Below are 7,614 nucleotides of genomic sequence, written 5' to 3' on the forward strand. Positions count from 1 at the left end.
TATCATTCTATTAAATGCATGCCTTGTGAATCAAATGTAATATGGGATTGTGCTTGTGATAGCAAGAATCTTCAAGGATTCAAAGGAACCAGGTGCATGCATGTAGGTGGATTTTAGAAATATGGTGATTTTAAGCGAGACAAGTGATGGGTAAGTGTTTTAATATTGAGATCATAAGTGGAAAGAAAAAATGAGATGTGTATTAATTGTTTATGCTTGTGGCAGCAATGGTGACCGAGGATGTGAGAAGATTGTGAGCTATATCCGGAATTCAAGATAAAAATCAGAAGGTAAGCATGCAATGTGAGTACATTATGTTATATTGGACTTGATTGGTTAAAAGTTCATAAGATTGCATGTTAGATTATTGTGAATAACAAGGATGAAAAATGTGAAGCTAGATTAAAGATTCATTGATTGAAGTGCTACCCATATATGTGTACAATTAAGTATATTAAGTTTAATTTGTTGCTAGGAAGTGTGTAAGTGAGGAAGGTTTGCCGTGGTGGTGTACCGAAGGAGATAACGGGTGACCGACAAGTAAAATTAGCTAGAGATGCACCCGAACCGATAGTAATGTAGCATCCCACTATTGTGAGGTGAGTAGGGGGTGTCTATTTCAAAAAAATTCCATAAACTATATATATCGATATGCATTTAATAGATGTGTTGGTTTTCTTTAAGTGAAATTGTGGACAGCATGAGTTGGTAGAATGCTAGGCATTTGTGAATGCCATGCTTTTAGAAAGGTTTTGTATATATATAAACTATATATGTAAAGCATTTTAGAATTCAGGAAACAAGCTATTTACCACGATTTATGTCAAAATGTGCCTTATTTGTTTGTGTGATGTGTATTCATGCATAAACTATATGTTCACCATGTTGATTTGATATTTAAAATCAACACAAAGGTTATGATGTCACCATGGTTCGTATTTTGGAAATAGATTTGAAATAAGCTTTTAAGAACCGAACTTGCTTTTAAATGGTTTTGTCAAACCGAAAGATTCGAGAGTAGGTCGAATGTTACATCGAGATAGTATGATCCTTGTACACAAGTGAGCTCTAGTTAAAGAACCTTTGGGTCACCGACGGGCTGTTAGATGGGGATAAGCCACGATATGTGATATATATATATACGTGGCAAGGCCACGGGATGATATACGTGGCTAGGCCACCAGTTGATATACGTGGTTGCGACCACATGATTTCTCCGATGTCGGCTATGAGACCTCAACCCCTATAGGCTCATAACGAGGCATAGGCGTAATAACTCGGGCCACAGGTAGTTTTGACATTTCCTCTAATAAGTTCCCAGAAGGAGGTTTTATGATATTTTAAGGTCTAAATAGGCATAAGATCTAATAAATAATGTGTAATGATGAAAACACGAAGAAAACTAGAAGTTTCAAAAATTTTCACCATAGGGGCAAATTTGTCATTTTTCACTTCGGGTCAAAATTTTTAAGTTTCATAAACTCAAGCATGTCTAAACCATTATGGACTTGTTTTAGTATCAAAAGAGTAAAAAGATTACACCAAGGATTGAAGGAGAACAAGTTAATGTGCTAAGGGTATTTTCATAATTTTAAATGGAATGGATAAGCTTGAGCTATAAATATCTTTTTCTTCCAGCAGCTTCTTCATTCTCCAACAGCGTCTTCTCCTTCTTCTTCTTCCATCTCACGTTGCTTCCATCCTCCATGGAAGCTTGATATGAAACTTTCACAACTTTCTCTCTCTAGCTCTAATTTTCATACCTTTGTGCCCTTTTAACTAAAACCCTAATGCTCTTTCACTCTCTCACTTTAAAACCTTCAAAAAGTCCTTGTTCAGCACTTTCTCTCACTAGCTAGAGGTTTAAAGAGAGAAAGAGAGATTTTTTCACAATTGTTTGAAAGCTATTGGAAGAGAATTCAACTACAAAGAAACCCTAAGGTGAGTGATGCACTAGGCTTGGTTTTAAGTTGTTGATAATGGCTAGTAATTGGGATTTTGAGCTGTTTTATTGTTGAGTTGTTTATTCATTTTTAGTGTGATTAGAGTAGTGTAAGGAATAGCCATTTGATATAGTTGGAAGCCAATTAGGAATGACTAGAACAATTTGAATTAGAAACTAGCTTTTGGAGTGATATTAATGTAAATTGGATTGGTTGTGATGTTGTGTGTGTATAGGTTCCAACAAGGCCTCACTTGCCCATTTGAACCATTAGTGGAGGTTAAAGTTGATTAGAGGTACAACAATACCGGTGAGTGAACTTCATTTCAAAACTTGTTTTGGGGAATATAATGTATTTGCTAAACACTTGAATGAATTATCCAGCTTTCCATAAATACAAGTGCCTTGGGAACAAGCCTTTGATAAATTGTCTCCATGTTGTGACTTGTGACTATCATTGATCCATGCACTACCACATTGTGTTGATATATATATGTATATATATATATATATACGAATAATGTTGTGTAATGATATTGACCCGGCTATGTGCGAGTAGGAGTGCGCACACGCCGATGATGACCCGGCTATGTGCGAGTAGGAGTGTGCATACGCCGATGATTGACCCGACTATGTGCGAGTAGGAGTGCGCATAAGCCAGTGATGACCTAGCCATGTGCTAGTGGGGAGTGCACATGAGCTGATGATGATGGGAGAGTGTGCATGATGATGATGGATATATATATATATATATATACATATGTAAATATGTGTGTTATAGGAAGTTTATGAGTAATGGTATATGGTTGTAATGCATGTGAAATTTGGCATGATGAATCTTGAGAAATTCCCATTTTTTTGGAAATTTATCTTTATTGTAGCACCAAATGGACTTTTGTGCAAAGGAGGCCCCTTTTTCACTTAGGTGCCCTGCTTCTCGCTGCAGCGAGAAACATTCTGTTTTGGCGGTAGAAAACTCGTTGCAGTGAAAATAAATCTTGCTGCAACGAGAAACTCTCAGGTTTTGATACAGTACCTTTATTTTGATGAAGATTTTGACTACATTTCCATTCGAACTGGGAAAAATGATAAACATAAAAGTTGTAGTCCTACATCTTAGCTTTCTAATGGTCCAAAAATAAGGTCAATTGGACTTCTATAGCAGATGATATGCTAGAAAAACTGAAAAATACGCAAACTGATACTGTTTCTCATTGCAGCGAGAATGAACTTCGCTGCAACGAGAAACATTCTGTCCTGCATGCTACCCTATTCGATTTTTGACTTATTTTCACCCATTTAACTTTGTGGATTGATCATGGGTTGTTGCAACACTATGAGGTTATTAATCAAAGTTTGAAATGAGGGGTTTTTAGTAAGAAATTAAATCAATTGCATTGTTTTTGAAACAAGTGCATCATGATTTCCAAATTCTTCCTATTGATTGCTTGTTCCCTTCTTATGTTCACTCAATGAGTTTCGTACTCATGTTTTAAAAAATCATGTTTTCAGATTTGGAGGCAGTTGGGACCTAGATTGAGGTGCACACATATGCTCACTTTCTTGGTAGGTACTATGGCATCTCAATAGCCGCATCTTCACTGTGGTCACTTCGCTGGAAGTCAACAGTCATTTTGTTTTATGAGTACGTTCATGTGATGTAAAATACTAAGATACGTGTCTTAGACAAAATATGTATATTTTAACTGTTAATGTGTCACGACCCGAAACTCCCATCGAGTCTGTGACAACCGTTGCGATGTCCCGATAGACATTCATTTACTTGGAATGTCAATCGAAACCTCGCAAGGCTTAACATCAGTTTTTATTGCTTCCCCTATGAGTATTGGTTACTAAAATCATGTTTTGAGAGATTCTAAACTATTTCCAAATCAAAACAATAGAAAAATAATTTTTTCTCACAAGGGCATTTTGGTCATTTTTCCTCAAAAATCTCGAATTTCGTTAAAAATATAGTATGCGAGTATAAAACACATAATTCATAATTAAAAATAAGTTTAAACATCTAAAACCTTCATTTAAAATGAAATTATGATTATTTGGATATAATAAAAAAAATAAAAAAAATATTCAATAAAATATTCTATTTTCTTATAAAACAATATTTTTAGAGTTATACGTAAATAATTTTTTGTAGCGTAAAAGCTAAATAAATTCATACATACTATATACAGTAAGCCAGAGTATTTAATTTAATTTATAATAACCAGTGAGCCCTCGAATAACCAAAAGTAAGGAAGACTGTGAACCTACAGTTTGAAGGATGCAAATCCAATGGTAGCCTCGATAAAATATGTTATCTACAGCCTATTCTGAGCCTGAAATTGGTGAAAAGGAGGGTGGTGAGATTATATAATCCCAATGAGTAAACAAATACCATTTAAAATATCTAAAGCTGAGTAAATGGAGACAAATTAAAATAAATCATCATACTGTAATTTATCACCTTTCAACTCATTTTAACCAAATAAAATCAATTCATATAAATCGAGTAATCAACATGGCTTATGAATTTCTTAAAACTTTGGCTCGTGCATAAATCATTCTCATACTCAGTTATCAAGGATACCTTGGTCGAGGGCTATCCCAACAAGTTCGCCAAGGCTATTAAAAATTTCGTATACACATAAACATATTTTTATTTTGAAAACATAGCCGTTCATTGGCGTTGGCTGAATTTACCCTCACGTGGTGGTTTGGCGTGAAGTGAACTCTAAAAGTGTACCTCGGGAGTTACCCTACACGCCTTTCTGACCGAGGTCAAAATATAATGAGGTTACCGTGCCCCTCTAATAGGTTGGTCCACGAAAACCCGTCCACTGCAGCGACTAATCAATAACCCACCAATTCAATAAAATTTAACAGCATGACATGGCAATTTTATCATTATCCAGCCTATCAAGGCAAATAACAGTTTATACATTTACAACACAAATACTAATTTAGCCATTCATGCTAATATTGCCATAAGCCGATCAATTAGAACCATAAATTCACAATTCATCAAATGGTCTCCAATTACTCTATTTTCAAAGCCATCATTCAATTTCAAGGCAATTTATAAAATCATTTCATTTAAACACATTTTGTTTATAAAACATAAAGATTTACCATTTAAACTCATTTTTCATAAAATCACAAAATCGGATAAAAACACTTTAGATAATGAAGACGATAGTAAGGTTACTCACTATTTCGGGAGTCGAATTTCGAGTACTCCGATTCTTGATCCTTGGGTACTATCTCTTTACTTTTGCCAGAATGCTCACCACCTAGACATAATGCACAATAAGCCATTTGCTACATTTGTGCTAAATTTTTATAAAACCAATTCAAGCTTTATACTAATGCATGAAATGGGATGTGAAATACTCGGGTAACTATCTAAATACGATATTCAATATAAATTCAATTATGTACCTAAATAAAACGGTATTGGCCTAATTCGATCTATCACTCGATTAATTGGCCAATATGTCCAATTTAACTCCGAATAATTCCATTTTTCTTCCAATTCTCCAAATCATCAAACACAAATCAAATAACTTGAAATATGGTAAAATCATCCTCACATTTTCTCTTGGAAAATTCGGCCATGGTGGGTGCATCAGCACTATGATTTTTCCTACTTGATTTTCTCACCGTAATTCATCATTTCCTAACCAATTCACTTACAATAAAATCAAATCCGCCATCCACACTTTACATGGAAAATTTGGCCAATGATGGGTGATGGGAGAAAATGAATTTTTCTTGCTTGATTTTCATGCTACACATCACTAACTAACTAAAAACACTAAAATTCATTGAAATCTAACCAAATCAAGCATCAAAACCTCCCTCTAAGTGTTCAGACAGCATGGGTATCCTCATGAAATCATGTGATTCAACCATGGAAAATAAGAAAAAATGCTTAAGAAAGAGAGATCTCAAGCTTAATTGAAAAATCTTACCTTTTGTCACTTGTTTCTTTGAATTTTCACACTTTTCCCTTGAATTTTTCCACCTAGGGTTTTTGTTCTTCTTTTCTTCCTTTGTTCTTGCTTTGGCCGACCATATGAATGAGAAATGGGCTGATTTTGTGCTAATTTATAAGGAAAATAATAAATTGTTGAAAATTTGACACATGTCACCTTACCATTGGTCCATGTGTCATACTTACCCATTAAGCAATCTCTCTCTACTACTTAAATTTTCTCAATTATCCATGATAATATTGGGTAAAATCCATGTGCTGGACAAGTGTTGGGTGGTGTAAAATTACAATTTTGCCCCTAGGGTGGCAAAATGACTATTTTGCCCTTATGCTCGAAAAAATGCCGAAATTAAAATTTTTCACTTCTCAAACTCAAATTATGTTCTAAATAGTCAATCTTGATCAAAAACTTCTTCCAACATTCACATCTTAACCTCAGGTAGCAAAATGACCATTTTTCCCTTAGGTCATGAAAATTCGAATTTGACTCCAAATTGGTCCTCGAACTCCGAATCACCCTTTTAAGTCATTCTGGGGTTTTAAAATTCTCAATTTCATCTTAAAATCTCTATTTGGACTAGTTCGAGGCTTAATTCAACTTAATTGTACCATTTGGTACAATACCATTCTTTAACGATTTGCGAGGTACCCACGTAAGCAAACATGCATTCTTATGTATGAATGACATAATAAACATATTGTCGAGCTGGGCTTGATAGCACTACCCCCCTTAAAATAAAATTTTGACCTCAAAATTTCATTTACTGAACTCAGAGAAAATGTGAGGGTATTATTTTCTCATCTAATGCTCGACTTCTTATGTCCTCCCCTTGTAGGGAATTTCAATTTGTTCACCTCATTTACCTCCAATTCAACTCGAGTACTTCACTTATGTCTATTATTATCCTTTAAAATCATATCAACAGTAACCTTTACAATTATGATCTTTTATATCGAGACACCAAGCATGCTTCTATTACTATCATTAAACTTGAACCATAACTCCATCTCAATCATACCAATTTCGATCGCATTTTATACTTATTTAGGTATACCAATCTCTATCTTATTACTTCATTCCATATCAAACTTCTCGACTTTCATTCATTCATTCCTATCTTCATACAATATTGTGTAGTTTATAGTATCATTAACATGCCATACTCATTCTTGTACATATCCTTAGCATTAGGGAAGATTAATGGCTTCAATTATTTCCACATACTTCATGTTTACCTTGCATTTAGGAAATTTCAATCTTCTAAATCATATTAATCCATCGCATATGGCTTAATCACACTATAGGTTACATTCCCTTAACTATTTCCCCAAAATTCCTTAGGTCGCCATAAATCGACTTCTGATAAGATTCTTGATCATTACATTATCTATACAACTCATCAAATACTTTGAGTTCAAATCTCGAACCACTAAAACCATTCTTCATTTTAGTTTAGTACATCACTAACTCCACACATACGTATACACATACATTCAAATGTCCATATTCCTCATTATGTATACGGGTCTTTGTTTTCAAATGCCTTCAGACTAATTTCTCTTTATTCATTCCCATCCATAACCAAGATTCAATAGAATAATCTTCATAATTCATACAAATTCTCATCATGCTTGTGCATAGTTCCACATCATTTACATACTTATACTCTCTTCT

The sequence above is a fragment of the Theobroma cacao genome, chromosome 3 (assembly GCF_053813885.1).
Source record: "Theobroma cacao isolate CCN51 chromosome 3, ASM5381388v1, whole genome shotgun sequence".
In the NCBI taxonomy this organism is placed as follows: Eukaryota; Viridiplantae; Streptophyta; class Magnoliopsida; order Malvales; family Malvaceae; genus Theobroma; species Theobroma cacao.